The sequence below is a fragment of the Sapajus apella genome, unplaced genomic scaffold (genome assembly GCF_009761245.1).
Source record: "Sapajus apella isolate SASKATOON/1434 unplaced genomic scaffold, GSC_monkey_1.0 scaffold4, whole genome shotgun sequence".
Classification (NCBI taxonomy): domain Eukaryota; kingdom Metazoa; phylum Chordata; class Mammalia; order Primates; family Cebidae; genus Sapajus; species Sapajus apella.
The window spans coordinates 46459498-46480628 of NW_022436944.1; the positions used below are offsets into that span (position 1 = coordinate 46459498).

General features: G+C 36.7%; 1 pseudogene; it reads right to left on the reverse strand.

The window, feature by feature from the left end:
* Window positions 1-927: 927 nt before the first annotated feature.
* Window positions 928-21131, reverse strand: part of LOC116538174 — a 30455-nt pseudogene continuing 10251 nt past the window's right edge.

A 21131-nucleotide genomic window follows, 5' to 3' on the forward strand; every position in this document is an offset into this window, starting at 1 on the left:
TATAAATGACTGCTGGCCAGTTATAATAATTAAATGTATTCAGATGTTATAATAATCTTCCCATCGCCAGAAAAAGTGCTGACTGCATAATACCCTGAAACCACCTCTGCTTAGTATGCTGACCTGATTTTTTTCTTCCTGGAAAGATTGACTTTTATTTTTACTTACTTAAAAAAAAAAAAAAAAGCTTTTAATTAAGGTATAACTTCTATACAAGTAAAATGCACAAATCTGTGTGTGTAGGTCAGTAAATTTTTACATATTTATCCATACATATAACCGCCACTCAAATTAGACTATACAGCATTTATAACACCCCAGAAGGTCACATGTTCCCTTTTAAGGCAGTAACTTCATTCCTAAGCTATTATTCTCACTTCTATTACTGTTGAATACCTTTTTCATTTTTTAAACTGATATAAATGGAATCAAACAATAATTCTGTTTTTATGATTGGTTTCTTTCACTCACAATTAACTCTGTGAGAGTCATCTATTTGTTGTATTTGGCAGTGCTTTGTTCCTTTTCATTGCTGTGTAGTATTCCACTGAATGAATGTACCACATTCTCTTTTGACAGATATTTTGGTTGTTTGCAGTTCTTGACTCTTAGGAATTAAACTGCCATTCATGCATGGGTCTTTGTTGAATATAAGCATTCATTTCTTTTGGGTATCAACTCAGGAGTGGAATTGATGGGTCACAATTTTTGTGTCTATTTAGCTTTAGTAGGCACTCAGTTTGCCAAAAGGGGTTGCACCAGTTTAATTTCTCACCTCAAAAACTGGCTCTTTATTATTTTTATTTATTTATTTTGGCAAAGCTAGCTGAGGTTTTATTTTGGACCAAAAAAGCAATTGCATTGTTTCATAGCTGGAGGCATGGGCAAGGGAGGTCCCCAAGCAGTAAACTCCCCCTCGGCTGGACTGAGGGCTAGGGCTGAGCCTCAGGTGACTCTCCTGTTCCCTGTGCTTCCCTGCACAGGGGTCTCTCTCCCAGGTTCTGGGGCAGCCACAGGAGGGGCACGCTGGGAGGGGCTGCCGCAGCTGTCCACTTGGACAGAACGTCAGAGGACCCGGACACCAGCCTCCCATCGCGGGTCTGATCTGCACAACCAGGGCCCTGGTGGAGCTGGAGCGGCTGAAGGAGCTGGAGCTCGCGCCAGAGCCAAAGAGCCAAAGCTGCAGCCCAGACCGTAGCTGAGACGGGGGCTTGTGAGGCTCCCATAGGCCGAGCTCAGACCACCTGCATCGCCGCCGGGGGTCTTCGCATGGATACTCCTGTTCTGCTCTGCATCCAGTGATGCAGGCGGCTCTCCTCGCCTTCCGGCAGCTTCCTGTAGGTGGCGATCTCGATGCCCAGGGCCAGCTTGAGGTTCATCAGCTTCTGGTACTCACGCAGCTGCGCGCGCGTCCTGCTTGGCCCGCTGCAGGGCGGCCTCGGGTTCGGACAGCTTGGCGTTGCCATCCTTATCCGCCAGCTCCCCACACTGCTTGGCATCTGCCATGGCGACCTCCAGGGAAGCCCTCTGGCCTCTGAGGTCCTCAGTCTCAGCCTGGAGCCGCTGATGTTCCGGTTCATCTCGGAGATCTCAGCCTTTGTACTGCAGGTCATCCCTGTGCTTCCCAGACACTGTCTGTATGTCCTCATACTTCATCTGCTGCATGCTCTCCACCTCAGCCCGGCTGTGGCTGGCCATCTCCTCCCACTGCGCCTTGACCTCAGCGATGATGCCATCCATGTCCAGGGAGCGGCTGTTGTCCATGGACAGCACCACACACGTGTCCGAGATCTGGACTGCAGCTCCCGGATCTCCTCTTCATACAGCTGCCTGAGGAAGTCGATCTGTCAGTCAGCCCTTCCAGGCGAGACTCCAGCTCCCCTTTGTTCATGTAAGCTTCATCTGCATCTGTCTTCATGAGGACAAGTTCATTCTGCATTTCTGTAGGCTTGTTGATCTCATCCTCGTACTTACTCTTGAAGTCCTCTACCAGACTTTGCATACTGCCAAGCTCTGCCTCCAGCTTTAGCTTCTCCTGGCCCAGAGTCTCCAGCTGCCGCCTAAGGTTGTTGATGTAGCTCTTGAACACGTTGTCCATGTTGCTCCCAGCTGTCTTCTGCAGGAGGCTCCGCTTGGTCTCCAACATCTCATTCTGCTGCTCCAAGAACCATACCTTGTCTATGAAGGAGGCAAACTTGTTGTTGAGGCTCCTGAACTGCTCCTTCTCCTGGGTATGCACGGCCTGGATGTTGGGGTGCACCTCCAGGTTAAGGGGGCTCAGCAGGCTCTGGTTGACCATGACGGTGGTGATGCCTCCCATGCCGCTGGCCCCACCATAGCCTCCACCCAGGAAGCTGCTGCTGCCCACTCAGGAGAAGCTCAAGGAGCTGATGTAGCTCGTGTAGGAGCAGCTGCTGAAGGCCAGGGCCAAGACAGGCTTTTTAAAATGAGGGAGCATATGTTGTATGTTTTCAAGGTAGATCTTTCTCAACTCTGACTACCTAAGGATGGCTTGTTTAAAGTTATTTAGGCAAGGCATAAATGCTCTAGAAAGGACAGTTTTTCACTTATCTTTTTCATTTTCAAATTCAGCTGTGTGTGTGTGTCCGTCAAGGAATAATGGCCTGTATAGAAAGCAATTTTAATTGCTCCAGACCCAGCAAAACCATTATTAGGTATCCACGTCCTTGGGTAGATTTTCTCTACATTGAACAATATACCAGATCAACTCACTTCTCAGTTTCTCCAACCCAAAATGATACATTTTTTCTTAAATGTTCATTTTAATTTCAAATTGAAAAGTAGATATGTTCCTTGCAGAAATTTCAGAAAACACAAGAAATCACGTGGAAGAGGATTGCCCATAATCTGACGGTGGATATTCTGATTATATGCTTCCAGAATTTATTTACACATGAACAAGTTATAACTATAGTTATATAGTATAGTGACATCCTTATACATGCATCTTGTGAATGTATCCAAGTATTTTCTTAGAAGAAATTCCAAATTTTTAATGTCTAGGTCAAAGGATATGCATGTTCAACTTGAACACATATTACCAAAATGCCTCCACAAAAGCCTATGCTAATGTACAAACCCAGCAATAAATGAGAATACAAAATTCCCAAACTCTCCTGAAGCTGGTTTCAATATTCTTTTTTATTATCATCTAGTTATTGACCTCTGATAATGCCCATTTTAATTAGTACTTATTTAATTACAAGTAAGTTTAAAAGTCCATACCCATTTGCACTTACTACTTTGTAAATTGCTTGCTCACCTTTTTAGCCTATATTTCTTTTGCTATGTGAAATATTTTATATGTAGGAAATCAATTAACATTTTGTGCGCTTTGCTTGTTTTAAACAAATTATTTTTAGTTTTGACGAATTAGTATTTCCATTATTCATTCATCTTTATTTGTATTCTTCAGTAGAATGTTGCGGTTTTTGCTCTGATAGTCTTCATAATTCTTGTTAAATTTAGTCCCTACATATTTTGCATAGTTGTTGCTAATTTGAATTCAATTATTTTTATTATATTACATTACTGTTAGATGCTGATTATTAAAATATTGATGACTGACATATGTGAAATCTACTACTACTAATTTATTTATGTGGTCAGCATTTCGACCAATACTTATTAGTTTATACAGTTTTCAGTTGTCTTGACTTTTTCAGCTAGATAATCAAATTGTATGCAAATAATGACATTTTCTTTATTTTTAATATTTATACTTTCCATTTTTTAATCTTGCTTGACACAGGAAACACTTCTAGAATATGGTTAAACAATATTGGTGAAAAAGGACCGCTTTGTCTTTTTCCTAATTTAATTCATTTTACTATTTGTTTTAGTGCTGCTATTAGATTTGAGTTACAAAGTTTTTTTTAAAAAAACTCATATTAAGAAAATATCTTATTTTTCTATTTTTTAAAGATGTTTACTTTAGAAAATTATTTTTATCAAAACATATTAACATGTATTGATATAATGTTATGAGTCTTTGCAGAAATAGTAAGTTGATTTGTATAACTAGAGCTACTTATACTGAATTTTTCTTGCACTCAAAGCATAATCTCTACTTTGTCACGGAACATTTTTCCTTTCATATCCTCAGGAATTGATTTGTTGATGTTTGCCTGAAAATTTTAGACTTTATATTTATAAGTGAGATTGTTGGTCCATAGTTTTCTCTCTTGGTAATCCTCTTAGATTTTTCTGTCAGTTTTGCTAGGTTGGTAAAATAACTATGATCATCTCCATTATTTTCTGTATGCTGTGAATATTTTCTACAGTAAATGACATTTCTATTTTCTTCCAATAATACTTTTATTGAACAGTATTATATATTAGGTACTGGGGACACCGTCATGAATCATAAAGATACAGTGTATCTTTGAAAAGGACTTACAGGGGCGTCTGTTTCCTGAAAGTTTGAGAGAATTAGTCTGGCCCCCTTTTTGGAATATAGAGAAGGGCATTTTGACAACATTTCTAATTTCTTACATTTTAATGGATATAACTCAGTTTTCTACTTTTATCGTATTCTTCATATTATCTTGGAAAAATATTCACCTCTTGGAAAGTTTGATGCTGTTCTTTAATAGATTAATCTTCATCTGTGATTATGTTCCAGTTCCTAACTTAAGTGTTTCTAAATCCTTTTTTTTTCCTCTGATGTGATTGTTATATAGTATTTATTATTAAACCTGGAGCAAAGAACAAATTACCCTGCTATCACCACATAGTCTGTTTTTGTCACAAAATTGATAATGTGACAAGAGGAATTGTCAAATCTGAGAGGAACTCATGAATACATTGAAGATAATATTTTTCTTAAATAGTGGAAAATCACTATGTTGTGTGACCTTGGGCAAGTAACTTACTTGCCTGGGACTCAATTCTTGAATCTATTTCTTGAGAAGAATATTAATTTCTCAAGACCGGTAGGCATGTTTTCTGAATCTGACCCAGAGACTAGGACAGTGGCTCTGATGTAGCAGGCTTTCAATAACAATTTGTTGAACTGAATTCTCTGCCGGAGGACAAGGAGCTTGATTAGATGACTTGTTGAGGATCGTTCCAATTGTAAGAGCTATCATATTATAAGAACAATTATAATGATGAAAAGAAATTGTCAAAGAATTAACACCATCGCAGAAATATAGAGGCCAGCTAGGGTTTTCCTTTTTATAAACCATCCAGCAGCAATATCACTCATTCCTAATTTAATCATTTACCAGCTACATTCTTGGAACAATATTTAATTCTTTTATTCCGAGCTCAATAAAGCCTATTGTTTTAGTTATCATTTTATAAGGAAAAATGAAATAGTTTGTGTGACTGAAAACCAATAATTCATTTTCACATCACCACTGAGTTGGTGAATTTTCTCTTATCAGTATTTTTTGTTTGTTAATTGTTTTTTCCAAAGTTCAGCTCACAGTGTGTGTTCAAGCGGGTAATTCACATGGTTTTGAAAAGAGATGAAAGAAGAAAAAGATGTCACACTTCAATACATTCACAGTTCCCTACTTAATATAAATTTGAGACTGAACTTGACAAATTATGGAAGTTATTTCTGTGTTATTCTTTCCTAGTAGCACATTGATCCTTGACCATCTTTGTGTTTCTGTTTGTTTTCCCTCATGGAATCTTTTCCTTCACATAGAAGGCTGCATTGCCAAAAGCAATGCCTAGTAGCTCTAGTTTAGGATTTCTATTCATTTTAGCTATGCATGGTAAATATTTTCCCTTACAGTCATCCATAGTAAGTCACTGTATTATCAACACTAGATTTGGGGCAAGATATGGCATAGCAGAATCTCATGTAAATAATCACTCCCTGAAAATTCCAGGAAGGTATAATTATTTGGAAAAACTGTTAAGTACTATTATAATCTTGTAAAGGGCAATGGTCATATTAGATAATAATTCTTAAGCTTCTAAATTGTGGGGATCTTCCAGACTTGTTACATATATGGGAGTTTAAAAAAAAGGTCATCTAATTTAACTCTTATTGGATAATCATGCTTATTTTTAACTGTTGTCTTGATGAATGATCTTAATAGAGTCTCTAAAACTGAATGCACTCCTGCTTTGGATTCAAGACCACTTTACCTTACAATACAGTAGAATGGCTAGTAAGCAACCTGCTAATTGTTTTCATCCAGATTATCTCCCTCTTTAAAATTAAATGAGTTGTCTATTTAAAGTGAAATAAATGCATGTGATTGTTTATATGTCTTTATTGTGCTTAATCAATAAAGACATTCTATAAAACCATTTCTAGAGTATTTTTCTGAAAGCAGAGATAAATAAAAGCATACAATTTTTGGGCTATAGTTAATAAAATTTTATCATATTAGAGATTTTGTTAAATAAGTAGTTTTTAGCTGTTCCTGTCACAAAAAGTAACTATGTGAGATGATAAATATGTTGATCTGCTTTGCTACAGAAACCATTTCAGTATCTATATATATCTCATAACATCATGTTGTAAACCTCAAAAAAACACAATACAATTTATTTAAAAGCAATAATAATAAAAGATATACATTGCTTCATCCCAACTTCAGCTCTGAGCAAAAGTGGTCACAATATCCTGGGGATATGGTGTTAATGAATGAGGCTAAGGAACTCATCCAATGCCAACATGACTTCTAGTGGGATGGATTCACAAAAACATTGGGGTAAAAACTTACTTCAGCTATCAATACATCATTCTATAAAGAAAAGCAGAGGTATGTAACATCTGAGATTTTTTCAGGTTCAGATATTTAGGGATCCATGCATTTGTTTCTGTGAGTTCTCATAAGTGATGATCTTACTTAAGAGTGATTGTTAAGGATAATAAAAGTAAACTATGATCTGAATGACAAGAAGATTTGAGCAAAAGAGCAATAGTTGGATGGTGCATTGGAAATGTATTATCATTTTGTGAGGTTTTGGATTTTTTGGCATTTGTTCAAAATTGATGATGAGAATTATTTATGCATGGCAGTGAACTGAAGAGCCATAAGTCAAAGGAGTTGGTGGACCCCGAGCTTTCTCATTTTCATAATGTGAAGAAGCATGCAAAGTACTCTAAAGCTGAGTTCTTCCACTCACCTTCTTCGAATGTCAATTGATAGACTTCAATGATTTTACTGTGTACCATGGAAAGCAGAAATTTCACATGAAATACTGTCTTCAGAAAGCTCTTTTTGAAGCCCTGACACTCTTCTCTTTCCCCTGAGTAATCCACAATGTGATGACACTTCAGCATGAAAGTGAGTTTTCCATTCCATTGCTTCCTAAATTGAAGCTATTTGATAAATGGCATACATGCCCCACAATGATGTATACCAAGACTATGGTGTTCGACAGAAAGCAATTTTAAAGCTGTTACTTTTGCATTTCATATGCTTATTGTCCAGGTTACCTTGGAAATCGACTAGGATATCACATCATATACATTCTAATACAGGCTTGCATGTACATTTCAGATGGGAAGAAGGTAAGACATTGTGTTCCAGTTATACAAAACGAACAAGCAAACAAACAAAAACCACTTGTCTACCATATGACATCAAATTTCACTACGTCCTTTGGGTTTAGAAATACTTTTATTGGAAATTAATTTCATATATTTAAAAATAGGACAGAATTTAAGCATACACTGATATCTTTCATTAAATGATGATGTATATATGACAGTTTATAGTTTGATATTTGTAGGTGCAAAATTATGTTTTTGCATTACAAGAATGGCAAAAACTGCAATTAGTTTTGCACCAATCTAATATCACTTGGCTATTATCCTTCAAAAATCTAATTTGGAAGACTATCAACTCAAATAAATGATGAAAGGGTACATGAATTTCCGCTTTATAGTAGGACATACTTTTCTTATATTTTTGGGGTTCCACTTGTCAAATTTAACCTTTCCTAGTGCCTTAGAGAAAAACATCCACTCTTGAGAAAACTAATATTAGGTAAGTGATTGGTGATGAAATCTCATAAATGACAGCTAATTGTCATCTATTGACTTCAAAACAGTACATTTATGCTCAAGTAATCTTGTTTGCAAACTTAATATGACTATGTCATTTTCTCATTTCTATTACTTTTTCCAATTATACAATGTAATTATTGTAATAATTCCAAATATTGTAATTTAAATTATCCAATTAATTAAATTCCAATTATTACAAATACAAGACTATTTGTAAAGTGGTAAAGTCAACAGAAAATGCAACCACAGATGTACAATAATTTGTGAATTTGCGGGACTCCATGTCAAACTAAAATATCTTTTTCATTGGTGTTTAGATGCAAAATAAGGCAATTTTTTCTTTTTAAATTCTTTGTTCACTGTTTAACTGGTAGGAAATAGAAAACTCTTAGCTGTGATGGAGGGCATTAGAAAGGACTCTCTACATTCCTCACAGTTTCCTCTTACAATGTAGAAGAGATAACATAATTAAGTAAAAAGTGAATAGACACTGAGACAAAGCATATCTGTGTCCAGTTCTATTTCTGCCATTAGTGGCTGTCTCATCTCAATCAAACAACTTTGGCATCCCTGAGCTTCAGTTCCTGCCTGTATAAAATTGGCATGGACAAACCTTAATAGGTGGAGTTGTTAAGATTTAAAAGCGTGACTGGGAACATTGGCTCATGCCTGTAATCCCAGTACTCTGGAAGGCCAAGGTGGATGGATAGCCTGAGGTCAGGAGCTCAAGACTAGCCTGACCAACAGAATGAAACCCCATCTCTACTAAAAATACAAAAAAATTAGCTGGGTGTGGTGGCAGGGGCCTGTAATCCCAGCTACTCAGGAGGCTGAGGCAGGAGAATCACTTGAACCTGGTTGCAGAGGTTGCAGTGAGCTGAGATCGCACCATTGCACTCCAGTCTGAGCAATAAGAGCAAGACTCCGTCTCAAAAAAAAAAATGTTTTAAAAGTGATTAAATTTATATATTGTGCCTGACTTAGTGAGTGTTCAATAAATATTATTCTTTTTTTCATATTTTCCAATTATTAATACTAGAATTTTCAACAACAGAATTTTTTAAGCATTTTAAGATACCCAGAGTCTTCTAATAGCAAAAAGCTACTGGAAGGGGCAAGAATTTAACTCTAATCAGCTTAGAAATTATTCTTCCTATTTTGAAGCATAATAGCTGTTTACTTAAATGGGTGATTATATGACAGAGGTGAATAGATAAAGCTCTAGCATCATATAATTGACAATTTATTGATATCTTTTCATTATTAAAAAGATATATGTTAATTTTAGGAAAAGATACAGAAGTAGAAAGAATTTCATTTTTAAATTAATTTCAGTTCTGTCATCCACAACCCTTACTGGCACTCTGCTTTATCATGCCATTCTTTTGATTTTTCTTCATTTATATTTCCCTGAAAATTATTTCTCTTCTTTAGAAGTGAGCTTCGAATCAAAGTAAGATTATTTCCCCCTTGGCATACAAAACTTTGGCTAGAGTATAAATTCTGTGCTGAATAATAGTGTGTTAAATCATTGCTATCCTATCTGAGTTAGTGAGATATCGAAATGCTTTGGTTTTCATGCTTATAAGAAATGCAAAACTATTGAAGAGTTAGATGTGATCATTAACTTAATGATGGTCCTGCCAGCCATCCTGTGTTATCAATAACCATAATCCAACCAGTGGTGAATACAGCCAGCCTTGCCACCACTAAAGGACCTTGGAATCTTTACAAGATGGCCTCGGAGTACTTTTAAGAGAGTTTACAAGGTGATAATGATAATCTGTTAAATTACAAGCCAAATTTTGAAAGGAAGGTTTAAAATGTTTATACTGTCAAGGATTGAATAATCTTGAATTTGAATCAAAATTGTTTCTTTAGCCTAAAGAGGATTAAAAACATAACATTTAAACCTATGGGTCTTTCTGTGATAATTCTAGGAAAACTATAGTTTCTAGATATTAATTACTTCCTGTTCCCTGCCTATGGAAACATCAACACAAAAAGCAGGAATAATATCTTACTATTTGTGAATCCTTATTATAGAATAGATGATACACAACTGGGGGGCGGTCTTAGAAAAATTGTTCATTCTCAAATAGATGATAAGATTTTTACTTGTTTCTTCACTTGTTTTAGTAATAATATTTGAGTTTTATATAAACATGATTTTTATTAGCTTTTTACTTTCCCTGATAGTAAAGCAACCCATGCTCATTATAAAATATGTAGAAAATGCAGAAACTTTTAAGAAGGAAAATAAAAATAATTTCTTCATTTGACATAACAGCTACCTTTCTTTAATATGTTTCCTTTTCTACATTTTATGTTACTGACTGTTTTGGCTTATTTTTAAATGGCTGATTTTATATTAAACTTTATCATAGGATAGTGTTACTAAATTCTTTAACACGTGTATTTCATCATCTATTGAAATTGCCTTAAAACATTATGTTAGTTGGTATAATCATTGTATACATTTATTTAATCATTTATTTTTAAAAAGTATTAGACTGGGTCAAATGGAATTTCTATTTCTAGATCCTTGAGGAATGGCCACACTGTCTTCCACAATGGTTGAACTAATTTACACTCCCACCAACAGTGTAAAAGTGTACCTATTTCTCCACATCCTCTCCAGCATCTGTTGTCTCCAGATTTTTTAATGATTGCCATTCTAACTGGCATGAGATGGTATCTCAATGTGGTTTTGATTTGCATTTCTCTAATGACCAGTGATGATGAGCATCTTTTCATATGTTTGTTGGCCTCACAAATGCCCATTAATGATAGACTGGGTAAAGAAAATGTGGCACATATAAACCATGGAATACTGTGCAGCCATAAAAAAGGATGAGTTCATGTTGTTTGTAGGGATATGGATGAATCTGGAAACCATCATTCTCAGCAAACTGACACAAGAACAGAAAACCAAACACCACAAGTTCTCACTCATAGGCAGGTGTTGAACAATGAGAACACATGGACACAGGGAGGGAAACATCACAATCTGGGGTCTGTTGGGGGGTGGGGGACTAGGGGAGGGACGACAAGGTGTAGGGAGTTTGGGGAGGGATAACATTGGAAGAAATACCTGATGTAGGTGACGGGGGGATGGAGAGAGCAGACCACCATGGCATGTGTGAACCTATGCAACAATCCTGCAAATTCTGCACATGTACCCCAGAACGTAAAGTAAAATTAAAAAACAAAAGTATTAGACTGTTTACTTTTTTCTCTTCTTTTTTAAACATTATAAAAAATATGGTAAGAAACATCTATGTACATAAAGTCTTTCCTGTTTCTCAATTTCTTCTTTTTAACAAATTTCTGAAAATTATTGGGTCAATGAGCACAGATATTTTAAGGCAAATTGGATTCCCCAAGAGTTATAATGGTTTACTCTCCTGTGAGCACTTTGCAATTGTGTTTTTCCACTGCATGGCTGGCTTTGATATGTGTGGTGATTGTTTAATCCTTCCTAATCAGAAAGTCCTTGCATAGCTTTGATGACCTCACCATTAACTTTTCTTGGTTTTCAAAAAAGGTGTGGTGGAGCTCCAAAATGGAGGAAGGCACATTTGAATATGATCCAAAAACTGTATTTAGGAACTGAGTGTCAAGCATAGGTGAGAATAAGGATTACACAGATACAAAATGCATAGGTTGCTAGGAAGAGGTAAGATATGTAAAGAATGCTTTTATATTTCTGGGCCAAAACATCTAGGTGAGGCGGCAGCATTTATTGATATGGACAAAGAGTTCAATTGTCTAAGTTGAGTTTTAAAGAATTTACGTCTTCTAGATAAGAAAGTTCTTACAGCTCCACTAATAATTTGTAGAATTATGACCCCCATTATTACAAAAAATCCACATTACATTTTTTAATGATGGAAAATGATGAGCCCTAAATAAAATCAAGAGGGTTAAAGTGGACAAATTAAATACTATAACATTTATTCTTATTCATTTTCAAAAACAGCAGAAAACACAAATAATTATTTGCAAGTAGAAGCTACTTTATGAACTAGATAAGAATACAGTTAGTCTGATCTTTAACAAATGTTAATTTTCACACAAATATGAACATCAATTTCAGCACAGCCTTGGCTCATTTATTCTTTATTCATGAGTTGTGGCAGTGCAGCTCATTATCTCTTGGAGATATATAATTACAAATTAAAACATATCTGTTTCTTTTCATTTTGGTGGAACCCTAGGGAACTACCCTCCTAAAGTACCCTGCTACACACATCAAGGTCTACAGAGGATTTCACACTTATGCTTGAACCAAGGAGTATAACAATAATTCATTTCCCACTGATGTGCTTTGAGGTGAAAAGTACACTTGGAAATGGTTGGCTGAGAGTAATAATACTATTAATAATTGATATGTATCTGCAGTTCATTTAATCTTTAAACTCCATAGCTAAGTTGTCAGTATCAAATTATATAAATGGCAAACAAAAGAGCTTTGCACTGATTTGCACATCAAGGTAAAGATGCAACTCAGAAAACCGTGAGCTGATTTATTATTCAGTTTCATGGTCTACAGCAAAGCTTGCCAGGAAGCTGAGATTGGATTTCAGGAGAGTGACAAAGGGTTCTTTCAATCAACCCTTGAGACAACTAAGTGTAGCCCTCAAAATGATCATCTCAGTTCTTGAGCAACCTCCTCTGGGGCTTGAGCGGCATCTGAAGGCAGATCCTGTGGTTCTGCATCCCATGAGAATGAGTGACATTCAGCATCTGCTGCTTTGCCATCATATGCTGAATGTCTTCAAAGAATGATGCCAGCAGCAAAGCACTCCATGGTTTATGAAGAAAGAATCCATGGTACTGTTAAATGAGTTCTTATTTCAGGAGTTCAAGGATAGCAATTGGCATCCCAAAGCCAGGAGGTGGCAGGAAGATGATGAGCAAAAGAACCTGGACTTCTGATGGGTCCAGGTGCAGGCAGCAGCCCCGAACCTCCATCATTGATTTTTGTGTCAATTCAGTTGAATGGACCAACTCTTTTAGTGGAGTCCAAGCTAGCTGCAAGTGACTACTATAATGTGTATACTTGAAGCCTTATCATTTTCAGATACTTGTTATAAAACGCTTTGATGAGAGTCTACAACAATTTGCATTATTACAAAAAATCTACATTACATTTTTCAATGAAGGAAAAGGACTCGATTATTTCAATACATTTTCAATTATTGTCAACTTTGAATAGTTGTAAATGTTTTACTTTTCCTATCATCTGCTTATACAAACTGATTTTCAGTATAAACTCAATAATATAAAGAGATTATCACTAAAACATTTTGATCAAGAATGGCATGTTAGCCATTTTTACCATAAAATTTGATGTGAACAATTATGTTCATACACACACTGTTATGGGTTGAATTGTGTCTCTCAAGAAGAGATATTGAAGTCCTAACCCTCAGAATCTGCGAATGTAAACTTTTTTTGGAAATGGAATCTTTGCAGATATGATAAAGTTAGGAAGAGGTCATATTGGATTAGAGTGGGCCCTAAATCCAATGACTGGTGCCCTCATAAGGAGAAAGAGATTTGGAGACACATACAGGAAGAATCCCATGTGATAACTGAAGCAGAGAGTGGAGTGATGCATCTACAAGCCAAGGAATGCTGACAACCACCAGAAACCAGGAAGGGGCAAAGAGTGATTTCTCTCTAGAGCCTTTAGAAGGAACATGGCCCTCCTGACACTTAATTTTAGACTTCTAGTCTTTAGAACTGAATAAACTTATATTGTTTTAAGTCACCAAGTTTTTTCTTACAACTCTAGGACACTAATACAGACACGCTCTCCAGTTTTTCATTACAATAAAAAAACTTTATTTCAAAGTTTCATATACGTGTCCTATTTAATATCTTCCTTAATTTTTGTGTTTTATTTAAAAATGTTTATATGAGAAATATGTTTTTACCAAACTCAATACCATTGTCCCCAAATCCTCTCCAGTTTCTTAGTAGATGCTAGATAGTTATTATAATTCTCTGTAGGTGAAAGATGTAAAAACAATGAAGAAACATGGCTTTTGTACTCATAAAGAAGGTGCACACTGCCGGAATTCTGTATTCTGTGTTTACAGGTACATTTTAATTGATATTCCAAGTCTTTTCTTGCTGATTTTCTGTTTAGCAGTTTTATCAATTTGCTTCCTTATTTTATTATTTATATCCAGAAATATCTCGAATAATTATGTTTTTCTTATGAGATTATATATTAAACAAGCAACAAAGGCTTACTGAAATTATAATACTATCATCCACAGTACCATTAAAACAAGATGCATTAATCATTGCTTTAACTTTCTTAGCACTACACTGTTAGATTTTGTGCATTTGCAGCTGAAAGCCTCCAAGAGCTATAAATTGCAAGTGTGTAATATAAAATTTGATTTACATAATGGCTTATTATGAATAAATAAGGCTGAATTATTTTCACATCTCTTACCCTGAGAGATGATCGATTGCCTGTGAGGTGGAGAATACAAGACAGCTCTTATCGTGTTAGCTTGGGAGGCTGATTTTATGATGATGCCATTGACTGAAAAAGAGAGAAGATTACTGTTCTGTTGTTGTACATGTGCCGATTCTAGAAGGCGATGCCCACGAGTTTTAAAATAACTACATTTTTCTAACTTTGGAAGTATGTTGAGGATGGAAGCTTGCTGTAAGAATCAGCCCAAGTTTACTTCTTTACAAAACACCTTTCCTGTTGATGCCGTAACTCCTTACATACACAGTTTCATTGTCATTCCTATCTTAGCCATTTCTGGAGACTGGACCTGGCTTTAATATTCCTGGATGAGCCAAGGGTCTCTGAGTGCTCATGGCCCTTGATGCCAGTGTTCCTTTCCTATTACCCTGACCTTACATATACAACTCAATTCTTTGTACTTCTGTTTTATCATTTGCAGAATATTAGAGTTTAAGTAGATAAGTGTTGGGGTCCCTTACTCTTTCATGGTTCTGCATTGCTTTTGTTTCTTCTGTTCCTTATTTAGACTCTAATATGACTCTAACATTGAGGCATCCAAATTATGATGGCCATTTCTTGCGCTGAACTTTAACCCCCGTAATTGCAACTATTCATGACTTGTTTTTCAGTTGTTTTGGTCGATTTTGACTACAATGTTCTAAGCCATGGGCACCAACCTCATGTTTTCAAAGGTCAGGCAAGCAACATAAACTAAATTGAAAGTAATATAGAACTACTGGACTTGAGAACATACCCTGATGAAAGCTAAAGATAATGCGCTATGCGTACTAAGCAAAAAATTCTCAAGGATTGAATTATTTTTGTGAGCTGGAATTTTGCAACTTAAAAATAAAAAGTTGAGTTCTTTCCTAGAGCTGTTTTTCTTACACCTGTCACCTATACTATTTGTTTACACCATCCTGCCCCGCCTCTGAGGACAATGCTGTAGCTACTCTGGAAAGGACACCTAGAAATGTTGAGATTGAGAACTTGGAAGCTTACTGACTTCCCCAATTAAGTGCTACTGTCATGCGTCTTCCTTGCCATAACAGTAGGTTCTACTATAACAATCTTCCTTTTAGTTTCATCAACTATTATGTTACCTCCTGTGAAAGAAATGCTGTAAACACTAACTTTTTTATATCTTTCTCTGTTCTTATATTTACTCAGCACAACGGTTTAAGTCATAACCATCATTGAACTCTGGCTTTTATGCTATTTATGTAGTCATTGCCCATAAATGTGTCTTTAAGAATCACAGCCTGAAGTTACCAGGCAGCTTCCCTCTCAGAAGGAAATAATAGAAATATTTTCAGCTGATGCAAATAAATGGCAAGCAGGGACACTGTAGAAGACAGTTGAGAAATTCCTAAATTGAAAATCGTATACCAGAGGAGTGGTGTTGAGGAAGTGAGATACTCTCTGTGGCCACCTAGTAGCCAAGTTCACAATGACACTCCTTACTCTCATGGAGAAAGCCTGTTCCCAGAGTGTTACCCGGGAGCATCTCCAGTTTAAGAGCACTGAGTGAGTCATTCACAGTGTCAGTCCTTGTCATGATTAAATGTGAGCTAAGATAAGTTTGACTGTCTACTCCAACAGTCTTCTGAGACTTGACAAATATTGGTTTGTCTAGTCTTCAGTCATTCATGAAAAATGTCAATCTAAAAATCCCCCTGCGTGAAAACAGCCAAACATTGAGAATCAAATCTATGTAACTGGGGAGGGATTTCAACACTGGGAAGAAGGTCCCTTTTATAGCCTGCTTCTGATTTGACACAATCAGCAAATGGTCAGTTGCTGTGGGAACCAGAGGTAGGTGGGGCAATTCTTTGTACTCTGACCCTTTATCCTTTTTTTGGGTGGGGTGGAGGGTTGTTCATTCTTTTATTTTCTTTTTATATTTCCTAACCTATAAAATTCAAGAACTTATTCATTCACTAATTGAGTAATTAACTACCAAACAGTTAAGTTATGTTGTTATCAACTTCCAAGGGTTCCCTCTATTCTCTAATTTCTAAGATGAGTCTCCTTTTTGGTTACTTAGACTTCTTCTGGTGAGTCAGAACCATGGCTCACCTTCACTCACAGATTATTTCATTCCTGTCCCTAACTAAAGAAGGGATATGGAACAACTCAGATAGCAGCTACTAACAAGTCCATAACTGATCAGATGGATCCTATTGCATAACAATATTGTACAAATGGCACTGACCCCTGCGTTGCAGCCTCTTTGCTTCCCACTTTCTCCTTAGCTCCCTCCCACCAAAACTACCAAGACTGTCCTGAAGCCTAAGCTGCTAGATCTCTTTCCTCAGCCTTTAAACGCCGGGTGGCTGTTCCTAATGAAAGGCTTTTAATGCTGTTTCTGAGAATCTCAGTTTCTGAGACATGTTACTTATAGCGAGAAACCCTATTTCAAACAGGCAACAAAAACAGCCAGCGTATTTTTCCTCTTCATCCTACAGTGGTAGCTACAACTATCACTGTAGTTCTCCTCTAGGGCCCCAGAGGCTTAGGATAGGAGATTAACTCTTCCACTTGAGTAAATCTAGTCTCCCTGGCAATCTGGATTGTACCCCACTCTGCCTACTCGCAGGCCACAGACCAAGCTCCAAGTCTTAATCCCTTCTTTTCCAATAACTTCTCTCCTTGTGGTCCCTTCCCATTTACCTTCAATTATGTACACTTCTCTCCTACATAAGAAACACAAGAAACACATAAACTCTTTTTCTCCTCCAGCCCATCATTCAACCATTCAATTGTCCTCTTTATTTTAATGCAAACTCTGATTGTGTGTGTGTGTGCGTGTGTGTGTGTGTGTGTGTGTGTGTGTGTGTATAGACTATTGGCTTGTTGCTTTCCTGCATTGACAGTTTCCGTCTCACAGCCACGACTGAAGAAACTACTTTCTATAAAAATACTAGGATCACCTTTTCGTCAAATTCAACAATTACCTATTGTTTCTTCTTGTTTTTCATCCTCTGCAACCTATTGGACTTGACAGATTTTTGTTGGTATCATAGAAGGTGCAGCAGATGTAACAGTCCTTGGATAACTTGAGGAGAAAAATATGGATAAAGAAAGACGAGTGGCCTTCCATGGAGTGGATTCATACCTGTCCTGGCATGTGGGAAAGACTAAGCAGGCATCCATTCATTCTACTTTTTGCAGTAATGTGGATCTATACTCTTGTCCTTGGAGTTAGAACTTAAGACTTATTTGATCAAATTTGATGCCCTATTGCAGCATCTTGGTGCCATAAAAGAGTGAACTCAGTATTGACCATCTGCTTTCTAAAAGCTCTACTCCCTAGCTGTTGAGGCTCTAGGTCTCCAACTATCTTCCCGGCAGTTCTGTGTGTTTCATATCGCTATCCCTTTTTTAGTTTGTTCTTGAGTTTGGCCCTCTGGTTCTCATGTGTCGGACTGAGCTAACCATCAGACTGGGCCACACCAAAGTGAGGAACTCTAAGAAAATAAATCACGGGGATTGGGAGTGCCCAGGGAAGAAACACTGACATGGTATTCTCCTTTGATAGTTGCCTGCTGCAGGCTAAACCTGCTGGCCCACTTTGGCATTGCTATTGACTGCGAATCGAAGCGGCTTATACATCAAAATCATGAAGTACATGTTTTTGTTAACTACTCATCCTTCCCTTTGAAATAGTATAAGAAATACAAAAATATAAATAAGATATTAGTAGCACTAAAAAATTGGAAAGAGGCTATAAACAGATCAGAACCTTGAAAGATTTCTCAACGATGTAGAGCAGAAAAGATTGAAGAGAGATTGACCAATCAATTTACAGGCAAAAGATAATACAATCAAATCAATGCAAAAATAAAAAAGTTTCTGGTCAGAATCCAAAAGCTCAATGTCAAAAAACTGAGTGCTGCAGGTGGAAAGTGAGCTTAGACTTGTTATAAAGTGACTAATCAAAGGACAAAAATGAAAACAACAAAACAAACAAAAACCTCTGCGATACTCTTAGAGTTGTTTTATAAATTTCAGTTATATGAGATCACAGGAAGAACTAATATTAGTTAATATTAGAACTAATAAAAAGGGACATCTGCCTTTGAAAATAGCTAGAATGAGTTTGTGATCCAGAAGCCAGAGCTTTGCTTCAGGTAACTTCTAGCACGATAACAAAATAGACTCTCCACACCAGAAAGGGAGACCAGCCTCCTCTCACTTCCTCCACCGTTCCCAGTCCGTTCACCTTCCCCTGTGCTCTGGATGATTGCAAACACCTCCTTACTAGTGCCCCTGCTTCCATGCATGTTTTTCTAAATTCTGTTCTCCCCAGAGCACTCAGTGATTCTTTTAGAACATAAATAACGTCATGTTGTTCATTTGCTCAAAATCTGACACACATTCCAAAGTCTTAATAGTGACCTCTAAGACCCTATGCCATCAGCTGAAGCAAGCTAATAGACTGCCTGGTTTTCACTCAATCAGGACATGCTTCTGACAGTGAATAGTTGTACCCAACAAAGTTGGGGGTTGTCTAGGAGGATATGAAGAAAAAAAGGAGATCAGAGGATCGACAAGAGGGTGATTAAAGTAATTGACCCTAGAATATAAATTGTATTGGGGAAAAAACATGGAAAATAATGGACTGAAGTGACAGAGGAGTTACCTAAAGTGATAACATGAGTTAGTGCAAAGTATTGCAGGCTTGATTAAATGGAGAGTGAGGGTAAATGGCAGCCATGAGAAAAGGTAGAAGAGCCATGGTAATAGGGCGTGGGACTTAAAGGAGCTGGGGATTTTTCAAGGGCATGGGAGAGTAATGATCTGAAATCACCCTGTGAAACAAGGAGAGAGGCAACCCAGACTGCAGTGTGACTGATATATGAGATTGGAGAGAGATGTGATTTGAGAAGGCTGAAGAGGAAACAATATTGGCAAGGATTACTTTGGTTTTCTTTAAATTAAGAAATTGGAGAAGGTGTTTAGGAAAAAGATTAAAGAAATTGAGGAGATTTTGAGAAATACTAACTATGGAAAATTGGATAAAAGGACTTTGGAGAGAGAAAACATATTTTCAGTGAAAAACCAAGTTTCAGAAAAGTATGTATGATACTGAACATATACATTTATATAAATATTATATATGTGTATGTCAAATTTTTTATCTATATGTGGAAGGACACACCCCATACCAAAGTCCTAACAATCAGCACTGGGAAGCCTTTATCATCAATGACATATATTCTTGTATTGACTTTTTCTTCTTTGTTACCCAGGCTAGAGTGCAGTGGCACCATCTCAGCTCACTGCAACCTCCGCCTCCCAGGTTCAAGAAATTCTCCCGCCTCAGCCCCCCGAGTAGCTGGGATTACAGTGTGGGCCACCACAGCCAGCTAATTTTTTCTATTTTTCAGTAGAGCTGGGGTTTCACCATGTTAACCAGGATGGTCAGGATCTCCTGACCTCATGGTCTGCCCATCTTGGCCTCCCAAAGTGCTGGGATTACAGATTTTACTTTTTTATTTTTAGCAGCTATCATGTATTATCTTTGCGATCAAAGTAAATATAATAGAATGTTTTTAAAACTTACCTGAAGCAAAACAGAGTACATAATTATTGTGCCTTTCACAAAGGTAGAGAACGTCATGAAGCTGTCATAGAATTTTAAGAGCAGGTGCTAAGAGCATGTGCTTCTAGGGGCATGCTTACCATTGGACTGAATGATGAGAGTTTGGGGATACAATTATTTTGTGGGAGGCAGTAAAATTCAGTGCAATTACACTTTTAAAGAAGTTGTATTTTCCTTTTAAAAGAGCCAGGACATCACTCAACTTTCTGAAACATCAATTTAGCAGTTAAAGATACAGTTTTTGCTAATTATTAGGTTGGTGCAGAGCATAATAGAAAGTCTAGACTTAATTCTTAGCTCCACCCCTTTCTAACTTTGTGACCACGGGGAAATCACTTGATTTTTCTGAATTGTAGTCTCCTAATCTGTAAGATGGAGATAGTGATAGCTACCTATAGGATTGTTTCTAATAATTAAATAAGACTAAAACTTTGAAGCACAATGCCTGGCAAAGATCAGCCCTCAATAGTGGGAGGCTTTTGTTAGCTATTCTTACATGAATTAAGTTTGAAAATGTCTTCAACACTGTCAATTCCTTGTATAATCATATTAATTTGCAAAAATTTGACAAAAATAAAAGCAGAATCAAGCTGTTACATGCAAAAGTTCTGCAGTTTGTCAAGAAAATCATTGATCTCCTTCACTGATAAGCATTACTTGAATGTAAAGGGAACTGGAGGCTGCTTAAACATTTTAAAATTTGCTAAATGTTATCTTAAGTATTCATGTTGTTATTTTCCAGATTAAAATATATCCTCTTTATAACCTTTCTTTATCACATGCTAGGTGTTACAGTATTTCTTTCCAAAAAATTTTAAAAAAATGAAACCAGAGACGTTTTCATCACATGCTAGGTATTACAGTATTTCTTTCTAAAAAATTTAAAAATGAAACCAGAGACATTGTCAAAAGCCTCCTTTATGCTGAAAAAAGCCTTTCTTCAAAACTGAAAGCTATAATTCATTGTTTATCTGGGAGAAATGATGAATATTTCCAAACTTTCAGAGATGGAACAG